This window comes from Balaenoptera physalus (genome assembly GCF_965194825.1).
Source record: "Balaenoptera physalus genome assembly, contig: HAP1_SCAFFOLD_1626, whole genome shotgun sequence".
In the NCBI taxonomy this organism is placed as follows: domain Eukaryota; kingdom Metazoa; phylum Chordata; class Mammalia; order Artiodactyla; family Balaenopteridae; genus Balaenoptera; species Balaenoptera physalus.
The window spans coordinates 113629-125741 of record NW_028125173.1 but is presented as its reverse complement, the minus strand read 5'-3'; the positions used below and the strand labels follow the sequence as shown (position 1 = coordinate 125741).

The following is a 12113-nucleotide window of genomic DNA, read 5'->3' as shown; positions in this document are numbered from 1 at the left end:
AGCTCTATTGTACTCACGGGTTTTTCTTTTAAGAGAAAAGAAAAAGGGGTAGGAATATGACGAATTTAAAAAAAATTTAATGACATGCATACCCATAATACAAAAACCTATCAGCTCACAGCAGTCAGAAGGGCCATTAGGAAAAATGCTGCAAAAAATAAACGGTGAAGGGAGTGTGGAGAAATGCGTACCCTCTTTTGTAAGGGGTGGCATGTAAAGAGCCACTAATGAAAACACAGTGTAGGTGCTTTGAAAAGGGAAACATTGAGCTACCAGTCAATCAATCACAACCACTGCTTGGCCTATCACCTGAGAAAATGAGAATCAAAAAGTCACAGGCTGGCAAACCTGTACGCCAGCAAGATTTACCATAGCCAGCACGTGGAAGCAATGAAAATGTCCATCAACCGAGGAATGCACCAAGAAGAAGTGGTCCACTTACAAAATGGAATATTACTCTAATAATAAATATAAATTAAATTTAAAAACAAACAAAAGCAAGGAGACATCAACATTTGTGGGTTTATCCGGGCACATTGCACTCTAATTTATAACCGAAGAACACCACTGGCCGGTAGGTCTGTTTCCCTAGTAGGAGCAAGGGGAATGTAGAAAGGCTGCCGCTCTCTGGCCGTTACCTGCAAAAGCAGGTTTAAAGCCTGAGCTAATGGTCACTTCATATGAACAAGTACTGCAGGGCTGTAAATGAAACGTGCCCTCAAAATGTCTTGAGGGAGATAATGGCCAAAATATTTCAAATGGTGACACATACTTTAAGAAAACACTTTGAAGAAATAAGCTCTAATCACAGCTGGAAAAATTAAAAGGACATGTCTTAAAGCTCAATTTCAACGCATTATGAGACACATGCAAATTCAACCACAAAGAGGTATCAGCTCACACCACTCAGAATAATCATCAGCAAAAACTACAAAGAATAAATCCTGAAGGTGCTGGGAAGAAATACATGCCCTCCACATTAAGTGGGACATAACCTGGAAAGAACCACTAAGGAGAACAGAACAGAGGTGCCTTTAAAAGGTAAACATTGAGCTAGCATATGATCCAGCAGACCTATTCCTGGACCTATAAACTAAGAAGACAGAATTGGAAGGACACAGGCACGCAAATCTGCACTGCATAGTATTACAATAGCCAAGATATGGAAGTAACCAAAAAGTCCATCGAAAGATGGGTGGACAAAGAAGAACTGCTACCTGTACAGATGGAATGTGAGCTACTGAAAAAATGATACAATGCCATTTGCAGCACCATAGATGAGTCTAGCAGTAATCATGCAATTTGGAGTAAGTGAGAAAGCGAAAGACACATATCCTATCATATCACATATAGGGGTTACCTAAAAAATGATACAAACAAAGATATTTCCACAAACACTATCATAGATTCATTAAAAAAACTTATGGTTCACCAAATGGACAGGTGTGAGGATTGGATACATTACCATATTGAGGTTAACAGAGAGATACAAACACATGTGAAGTATATAATCACCAAAGACCTATGCAATACCAAGAGAAGACTACTCAACATTGTGTCATAACCTACATGGGAAAAGGATCCGAAGAAGAATAGATATATGTATATGTGTGAAAGAACCACATCTTGCACACCTAGAACAAACAAAACATTGTAATCAAGTTTGCTGTGATAAAAAATAAAAATTAAGTTAAAAATACCAACAAGAAATAATGAGACATAAACTTAAAGGGCTTTTTCCTCGCACATTCCATTCTAATTTACAACTTAGAACACCACTTCCAGTAAGGCTCTGTTGCCCTAGTAACCAGATTTGGTAAAGGAGAAATGCTGCCAACTTGTGGCCGATTCCCGCAAGACCAGCTTTTAACCCACAGCTAATGGTCACTTACCATTCACAAGGACTCAGGGCTGTAAAGGACACCTGCCTTCAAAATTGTGCTGAGGTAGGGAATGGATAAAATAATTCAAAACAGGCAAAATGTTCACGAAGATAGTATGAAGAGGTAAGTTTTACTCGCTCTCTTTTTTAAGAAAGGAAAATGGATAAAAGCTCAGCCTCAGGAAGTATTAGACTCATGCAATCTAATCTACAAAAACTTTTCAACTTCCACCAGTCGAATGACCTTTGGCAAAAAGTCTACAAACAATAAATGCTGAAGAGGTTTTAGAGAACTGTGTACCCTCTAGCTGCTGGTGAGATGTAAGAGGGTTAAACGCTAATAATTAGAACAGAAAGGAGCTGCGTTTAAAAGGAAAAATTGAGGTACCATTCAATCCAGCAGGGGCACCAATGGGCCTCGCACATGAGAAGACCAGAATGAAGAAGACCCGGGCTGCAAAAGCTGCACTGCAGCCTGATTCACAATAGACAAGGCAGTGAAGCAACCAAAATGTCCATCAACAGATGAAAGGATAAAGAAGAAGTGGTCCATGTACACAATGAATACTAGCCATGGAAAACAATGAAACACTGCTCTTTGAGGCACCATAGATGATCTTGGAGATAATCACAGAACATGAGGTAAGTCGGAAAGCAAAAGTCCTATATCCTATGATATCACTTATAGGCGTTATCTAATAACTGACACAAATGAACATATTTCCACCCAGAAAGTCAATCTCAGACTTATTAGAAAAAAACTATGCTTATCTAAAAGGAAAGGTGGGGGGAATGGATAAAAGAAGATTAGCGTTACCATATGTATACAAATACATATTATATACATATATCAAAAAGACCGACCATATAGCAAGGAAGGATTATGGAACACTCTGTAATAATTTACACGGGAAGAGGATCTCTACATAAATAGTTACATACAATATGTAGATGAACAAGAGTGTGTACACCTTGGACGAGCAACATTCTAACCATTACCCCAATTGAAAAAATTAAAACAACGAACTAGGAGTAATGAGACATAAACTTATGGGGGGTTTTCCTGGCACATTCCATCCAAATTTAAAACCTAGGCAAACAACTTCCAGAACGGCTCTGCTGCCCTAGTACCCAGATTTGGGAATGGAGAAATGCTGCATCCTTGTGGCCGTTTCCCACAAGGGCAGCTTTAAACCCACTGCAAAATGTCACTAAATATTCTCCAATTGCAGGTCTGTAAATGACACCGGCCCTCCAAAAAATACTGAGGTCGAAAATCGAGCAAAAAATTCCAGAGTGCAACCTTCCAAAAAGAAAATTTGAAGAGGTTTATTATAGTCACACTTTTTTGCTTTTTTCTTTTAACAGAAAAGAAGAAGGCGTGGAAAAATGATGAATTGTAGGAATTTTTACAGACATGTAAACCTAAATTACAAAAACCTATCAGCTCACACCAGTCAGAACGGCCATCAACAAAAATGCTGCAAACAATAAATGCTGACGTGATTTTGGAGAAATGCGTACCCTCGATTCTAAGGGGGACGTGGTAAGAGCCACTAATGAAAGCACAATTGAGGTGCCTTGAAAAGGTAAACGTTGACATACCATACCAGTCAATCAATCATACCCACTGCTGGGTCTATCACCTGAGAATGAAAATCAAAAATCACAGGCTGGCAATCCTGCACTCCAGCAATATTTACCATAGGCAACACTTGGAAGCAACGAAAATGTCCATCAACAGAGGAATGCACCAAGAAGAAGTGGTCCATGTACACAATGGAATATTAGCTATGGAAAACATTGAAGCACTGCTCTTTGAGGCACCATAGATGAGCCTGGAGATAATCACAAAACATGAAGTAGGTCGGACAGCAAAACACCTATATCCTATATTATCACTTATGGCATTATCTAATAACTGACACAGATGAACATATTTCCAAAGAGAAAGACACTCACAGGCTTAGAAATCAAACTATGCTCATCTGAAAGGAAAGGAGGGGGGAAATTGAGAAATGAAGAGTAGTGTTACTATACATATACAAATACATATTATATACATATATCAAAAAGACCGAACATATAGCAAGGGAGGTCAACGGAACACTGTAATATTTTACATGGGAAGAGGATCTGTACATTAATAGACATACATAATGTACAAAGGAACCAGACTGCGTACACCAAAGACAAACAATATTCTAAACTTTACCCAGATTAAAAAAAACTTAAAAACCAAGAAGAAGTAATGAGACATAAACTTATGGGGAGTTCTCCTGGCAAATTCCATTCTAATTTACAACCTAGGACAATGACTTCCAGAAAGGCTCTGCTGCCCTAGTACCCAGATTGGGGAATGGAGAAATGCTACCTCCTTGTGGCCGTTTCCCACAACAGCAGCTTTGAACCCACTGCAAAAGGTCACTAAATTTTCACCAACTTGCCGTTCTGTAAATGACACTTGCCCTCCAGAATATTTCTGGGGTCAAAAATCGACCAAAAACTTCACAAGAGGGCAACCTTCGAAGAAGACAATTTCAAGAGCTCTATTGTACTCACGGGTTTTTCTTTTAAGAGAAAAGAAAAAGGGGTAGGAATATGACGAATTTAAAAAAAATTTAATGACATGCATACCCATAATACAAAAACCTATCAGCTCACAGCAGTCAGAACGGCCATTAGGAAAAATGCTGCAAAAAATAAACGGTGAAGGGAGTGTGGAGAAATGCGTACCCTCTTTTGTAAGGGGTGGCATGTAAAGAGCCACTAAGGAAAACACAGTGTAGGTGCTTTGAAAAGGGAAACATTGAGCTACCAGTCAATCAATCACAACCACTGCTTGGCCTATCACCTGAGAAAATGAGAATCAAAAAGTCACAGGCTGGCAAACCTGTACGCCAGCAAGATTTACCATAGCCAGCACGTGGAAGCAATGAAAATGTCCATCAACCGAGGAATGCACCAAGAAGAAGTGGTCCATGTACACAATGGAATATTAGCCATGGAAAACATTGAAGCACTGCTCTTTGAGGCACCATAGATGAGCCTGGAGATAATCACAAAACATGAAGTAGGTCGGAAAGCAAAAGACCTATATCCTACATTATCACTTATGGCATTATCTAGTAACTGACACAGATGAACATATTTCCAAAGAGAAAGACACTCACAGGCTTAGAAAACAAACTATGCTCATCGAAAAGGAAAGGAGGGGGTAAATTGAGAAATGAAGATTAGTGTTACTATACATATACAAATACATATTATATACATGTATCAAAAAGACCGAATATATAGCAAGGGAGGTCGAGGGAACAGTGTAATAGTTTACATGGGAAGAGGATCTGTACATTAATAGACATGCAGAATGTACAAATGAACCAGATTGTGTACACCGAGGACAAACAATATACTAAACTTTACCCAGATTAAAAAAAATTTAAAAACCAACAAGAAGTAATGAGACATAAACTTATGGGGACTTCTCCTGGCAAATTCCATTCTAATTTACAAACTTGGACAATGACTTCCAGAAAGGCTCTGCTGCCCTAGTACCCAGATTGGGGAATGGAGAAATGCTACCTCCTTTGGCCGTTTCCCACAACAGCAGCTTTGAACCCACTGCAAAAGGTCACTAAATTTTCACCAACTTGCAGTTCTGTAAATGACACCTGCCCTCAAGAAAATTTTTGGGGTCAAAAATCGTCCAAAAACTTCACAAGAGGGCAACCTTCGAAGAAGACAATTTCAAGAGCTATATAGTACTCACTGGGTTTTATTTTAAAAGAAAAGAAAAAGGGGTAGGAATATGAGGAATTTAAAAAATTTTAATGACATGCATACCCATATTACAAAAACCTATCAGCTCACAGCAGTCAGAATGGCCATTAGGAAAAATGCTGCAAAAAATAAACGGTGAAGGGAGTGTGGAGAAATGCGTACCCTCGGTTGTAAGGGGGGGCATGTAAAGAGCCACTAATGAAAACACAGTGTTGGTGCTTTGAAAAGGGAAACATTGAGCTACCAGTCAATCAATCACAACAACTGCTTGGCCTATCACCTGAGAAAATGAGAAACAAAAAGTCACAGGCTGGCAAACCTGTACGCCAGCAAGATTTACCATAGCCAGCACTTGGAAGCAATGAAAATGTCCATCAACTGAGGAATGCACCAAGAAGAAGTGGTCTACGTACACAATGGTATATTACTCTAATAATAAATATAAATTAAATTTAAAAACAAACAAAAGCAAGGAGACATCAACATTTGTGGGTTTATCCGGGCACATTCACTCTAATTTATAACCGAAGAACACCACTGGACGGTAGGTCTGTTTGCCTAGTACCAGCAAGGGGAACATAGAAAGGCTGCCGCTATTTGGCCGATACCTGCAAAAGCAGGTTTAAAGCCTGAGCTAATGGTCACTTCATATGAACAAGTACTGCAGGGCTGTAAATGAAACCTGCCCTCAAAATGTCTTGAGGGAGATAATGGCCAAAATATTTCAAAAGGTGACACATACTTTAAGAAAACACTTTGAAGAAATAAGCTCTAATCACAGCTGGAAAAATAAAAAGGACATGTCTTAAAGCTCAATTTCAACACATTATGAGACACATGCAAATTCATCCACAAAGAGGTATCAGCTCACACCACTCAGAATAACCCTCAGCAAAAACTACAAAGAAAAAATGGTGAAGGTGCTGGGAAGAAATACATACCCTCCACTTTAAGTGGGACGTAACCTGGAAAGAGCCACTAAGGAGAACAGAATAGAGGTGCCTTTAAAAGGTAAACATTGAGCTACTGTATGATCCAGCAGTCCTATTCCTGGACCTATAACCTAAGAAGGCAAAATTGGAAGGACACAGGCAAGCAAATCTGTATTGCATATTATTACAATAGCCAAGATATGGAAGTAACCAAAAAGTCCACCGACAGATGGGTGGAAAAAGAAGAACTGCTATCTGTACAGATGGAATATGAGCTAGTGAAAAAATGAAACAATGTCATTTGCACCACCATAGATGAGTCTAGAAGTAATCACACAACTTGGAGTAAGTGAGAAAGCGAAAGACACATATCCTATCATATCACCTATAGGGGTTACCTAAAAAATGATAGAAACAAAGATATTTCCACAGAGAAACACTATCATAGATTCATTAAAAATCTTGGGGCTTCCCTTGTGGCGCAGTGGTTGAGAATCTGCCTGCCAATGCAGGGGACACGGGTTCGAGCCCTGGTCTGGGAAGATCCCACATGCCTCGGAGCAACTGGGCCCGTGAGCCACAATTACTGAGCCTGCGCGTCTGGGGCCTGTGCTCCACAACAAGAGAGGCCACGATGGTGAGAGGCCCGCGCACCGCGATGAAGAGTGGTCCCCACTTGCCACAACTAGAGAAAGCCCTCGCACAGAAACGAAGACCCAACACAGTCATAAATAAATAAATAAATAAATAAAAGAACGTGAATTTCTAAAAAAAAATCAGAACGTTAACAAATTAAAAAATAAATAAATAAATAAATAAATAAATAAATCTTATGGTTCACCAAATAGAAAGGTGTGAGGATTGGATACATTACCATATTGAGGTTAACAGAGAGATAGAAACACATGTGAAATATATAATCACCAAAGACCTACGCAATACCAAGAGAAGACTACTCAACATTGTGTCATAACCTACATGGGAAAAGGCTACAAAGAAGAATAGATATATGTATATGTGTGAAAGAACCACATCTTGCACACCTAGAACAAAGAAAACATTGTAATCAAGTTTGCTGTGATAAAAAATAAAAATTAAGTTAAAAATACCAACAAGAAGTAAGGAGACATACACTTAAAGGGCTTTTTTCTCGCACATTCCTTTGTAATTTACAATCTAGAACACCACTTCCAGTAAGGCTCTGTTGCCCTAGTAACCAGATTTGGTAAAGCAGAAATGCTGCCGCCTTGTCGCCGATTTCCGCAAGAGCAGCTTTTAACCCACAGCTAATGGTCACTTACCATTCACAAGGACTCAGGGCTCTAAAGGACACTGGCCCCCAAATTGGCTGAGGTAGGGAATGGATAAAATAATTCAAAACAGGCAAAATGTTCACGAAGATAGTATGAAGAGGTAAGTTTTACTCACTCTCTTTTTAAAGAAAGGAAAATGGTTAAAGCTCAACCTCAGGAAGTGTTAGACTCATGCAATCTAATCTACTAAAACTTTCCAACTCACACCAGTCGACTGACCATTGGCAAAAAGTCTACAAGCAATAAATGCTGAAGAGGTTTTAGAGAACTGTATGCCCTCTAGCTGCTGGTGAGATGTAAAAGGGTTAAACGCTAATAATGAGAACAGAAAGGAGCTGCGTTTAAAAGGAAATATTGAGGTACCATTCAATCCAGCAGGTGAACCAATGGGCCTCTCACCTGAGAAGACCAGAATGCAGAAGACCCGGGCTGCAAAAGCTGCACTGCAGCCTTATTCACAATATACAAGACAGTGAAGCAACCAAAATGTCCATCAACAGATGAAAGGATAAAGAAGAAGAGGTCCGTGTACACAATGAATACTAGCCATGGAAAACAATGAAACACTGCTCTTTGAGGCACCATAGATGATCTTGGAGATAATCACAGAACATGAGGTAAGTCGGAAAGCAAAAGTCCTATATCCTATGATATCACTTATAGGCGTTATCTAATAACTGACACAAATGAACATATTTCCACACAGAAAGTCAATCACAGACTTATTAGAAAAAAACTATGCTTATCTAAAAGGAAAGGTGGGGGGAATGGATAAAAGAAGATTAGCGTTACCATATGTATACAAATACATATTATATACATATATCAAAAAGACCGACCATATAGCAAGGAAGGATTACGGAACACTCTGTAATAATTTACACGGAAAGAGGATCTCTACATAAATAGTTATATACAATATGTAGATGAACCAGAGTGTGTACACCTTGGACGAGCAACATTCTAACCATTACCCCAATTGAAAAAATTAAAACAACGAACTAGGAGTAATGAGACATAAACTTATGGGGGGTTTTCCTGGCACATTCCATCCAAATTTAAAACCTAGGCAAACAACTTCCAGAACGGCTCTGCTGCCCTAGTACCCAGATTTGGGAATGGAGAAATGCTGCATCCTTGTGGCCGTTTCCCACAAGAGCAGCTTTAAACCCACTGCAAAAGGTCACTAAATATTCACCAATTGCAGCTCTGTAAATGACACCGGCCCTCCAAAAAATACTGAGGTCGAAAATCGACCAAAAAATTCCAGAGTGCAACCTTCCAAAAAGAAAATTTGAAGAGGTATATTATACTCACACTTTTTTTCTTTTTTCTTTTAACAGAAAAGAAAAAGGCGTGGAAAAATGATGAATTGTAGGAATTTTTACAGACATGTAAACCTAAATTACAAAAACCTATCAGCTCACACCAGTCAGAACGGCCATCAACAAAAATGCTGCAAACAATAAATGCTGACGTGATTGTGGAGAAATGCGTACCCTCGATTCTAAGGGGGATGTGGTAAGAGCCACTAATGAAAGCACAATTGAGGTGCCTTGAAAAGGTAAACGTTGACCTACCATACCAGTCAATCAATCATACCCACTGCTGGGTCTATCACCTGAGAAAATGAAAATCAAAAATCACAGGCTGGCAATCCTGCACTCCAGCAATATTTACCATAGGCAACTCTTGGAAGCAATGAAAATGTCCATTAACAGAGGAATGCACCAAGAAGAAGTGGTCCATGTACACAATGGAATATTAGCCATGGAAAACATTGAAGCACTGCTCTTTGAGGCACCATAGATGAGCCTGGAGATAATCACAAAACATGAAGTAGGTCGGACAGCAAAACACCTATATCCTATATTATCACTTATGGCATTATCTAATAACTGACACAGATGAACATATTTCCAAAGAGAAAGACACTCACAGGCTTAGAAAACAAACTATGCTCATCTGAAAGGAAAGGAGGGGGGAAATTGAGAAATGAAGATTAGTGTTACTATACATATACAAACACATATTATATACATGTATCAAAAACACCGAACATACAGCAAGGGAGGTCGATGGAACACTGTAGTAATTTACATGGGAAGAGGATCTGTACATTAATAGACATACAGAATGTACAAATGAACCAGACTGCGTACACCAAAGACAAACAATATTCTAAACTTTACCCAGATTAAAAAAAATTTAAAAACCAAGAAGAAGTAATGAGACATAAACTTATGGGGAGTTCTCCTGGCAAATTCCATTCTAATTTACAACCTAGGACAATGACTTCCAGAAAGGCTCTGCTGCCCTAGTACCCAGATTGGGGAATGGAGAAATGCTACCTCCTTGTGGCCATTTCCCACAACAGCAGCTTTGAACCCACTGCAAAAGGTCACTAAATTTTCACCAACTTGCCGTTCTGTAAATGACACTTGCCCTCCAGAAAATTTCTGGGGTCAAAAATCGACCAAAAACTTCACAAGAGGGCAACCTTCGAAGAAGACAATTTCAAGAGCTCTATTGTACTCACGGGTTTTTTATTAAGAGAAAAGAAAAAGGGGTAGGAATATGACGAATTTAAAAAAAATTTAATGACATGCATACCCATAATACAAAAACCTATCAGCTCACAGCAGTCAGAAGGGCCATTAGGAAAAATGCTGCAAAAAATAAACGGTGAAGGGAGTGTGGAGAAATGCGTACCCTCTTTTGTAAGGGGTGGCATGTAAAGAGCCACTAATGAAAACACAGTGTAGGTGCTTTGAAAAGGGAAACATTGAGCTACCAGTCAATCAATCACAACCACTGCTTGGCCTATCACCTGAGAAAATGAGAATCAAAAAGTCACAGGCTGGCAAACCTGTACGCCAGCAAGATTTACCATAGCCAGCACGTGGAAGCAATGAAAATGTCCATCAACCGAGGAATGCACCAAGAAGAAGTGGTCCACTTACAAAATGGAATATTACTCTAATAATAAATATAAATTAAATTTAAAAACAAACAAAAGCAAGGAGACATCAACATTTGTGGGTTTATCCGGGCACATTGCACTCTAATTTATAACCGAAGAACACCACTGGCCGGTAGGTCTGTTTCCCTAGTACGAGCAAGGGGAATGTAGAAAGGCTGCCGCTCTCTGGCCGTTACCTGCAAAAGCAGGTTTAAAGCCTGAGCTAATGGTCACTTCATATGAACAAGTACTGCAGGGCTGTAAATGAAACCTGCCCTCAAAATGTCTTGAGGGAGATAATGGCCAAAATATTTCAAATGGTGACACATACTTTAAGAAAACACTTTGAAGAAATAAGCTCTAATCACAGCTGGAAAAATTAAAAGGACATGTCTTAAAGCTCAATTTCAACGCATTATGAGACACATGCAAATTCAACCACAAAGAGGTATCAGCTCACACCACTCAGAATAATCATCAGCAAAAACTACAAAGAATAAATCCTGAAGGTGCTGGGAAGAAATACATGCCCTCCACATTAAGTGGGACATAACCTGGAAAGAACCACTAAGGAGAACAGAACAGAGGTGCCTTTAAAAGGTAAACATTGAGCTAGCATATGATCCAGCAGACCTATTCCTGGACCTATAAACTAAGAAGACAGAATTGGAAGGACACAGGCACGCAAATCTGCACTGCATAGTATTACAATAGCCAAGATATGGAAGTAACCAAAAAGTCCATCGACAGATGGGTGGACAAAGAAGAACTGCTACCTGTACAGATGGAATGTGAGCTACTGAAAAAATGATACAATGCCATTTGCAGCACCATAGATGAGTCTAGAAGTAATCATGCAATTTGGAGTAAGTGAGAAAGCGAAAGACACATATCCTATCATATCACATATAGGGGTTACCTAAAAAATGATACAAACAAAGATATTTCCACAAACACTATCATAGATTCATTAAAAAAACTTAATGGTTCACCAAATGGACAGGTGTGAGGATTGGATACATTACCATATTGAGGTTAACAGAGAGATACAAACACATGTGAAGTATATAATCACCAAAGACCTATGCAATACCAAGAGAAGACTACTCAACATTGTGTCATAACCTACATGGGAAAAGGATCCGAAGAAGAATAGATATATGTATATGTGTGAAAGAACCACATCTTGCACACCTAGAACAAACAAAACATTGTAATCAAGTTTGCTGTGATAAAAAATA

At 39.1% G+C, this 12113-nt stretch overlaps 1 long non-coding RNA gene across 1 annotated transcript; it reads left to right on the top strand.

Moving 5' to 3' along the window:
* Positions 1–730: 730 nt before the first annotated feature.
* On the top strand, positions 731–11665 carry LOC309654000. Its single transcript, XR_014259712.1, has 3 exons — positions 731–761; positions 6397–6676; positions 11473–11665. It is a non-coding gene; the product is annotated as an uncharacterized lncRNA (long non-coding RNA).
* Positions 11666–12113: the final 448 nt, after the last annotated feature.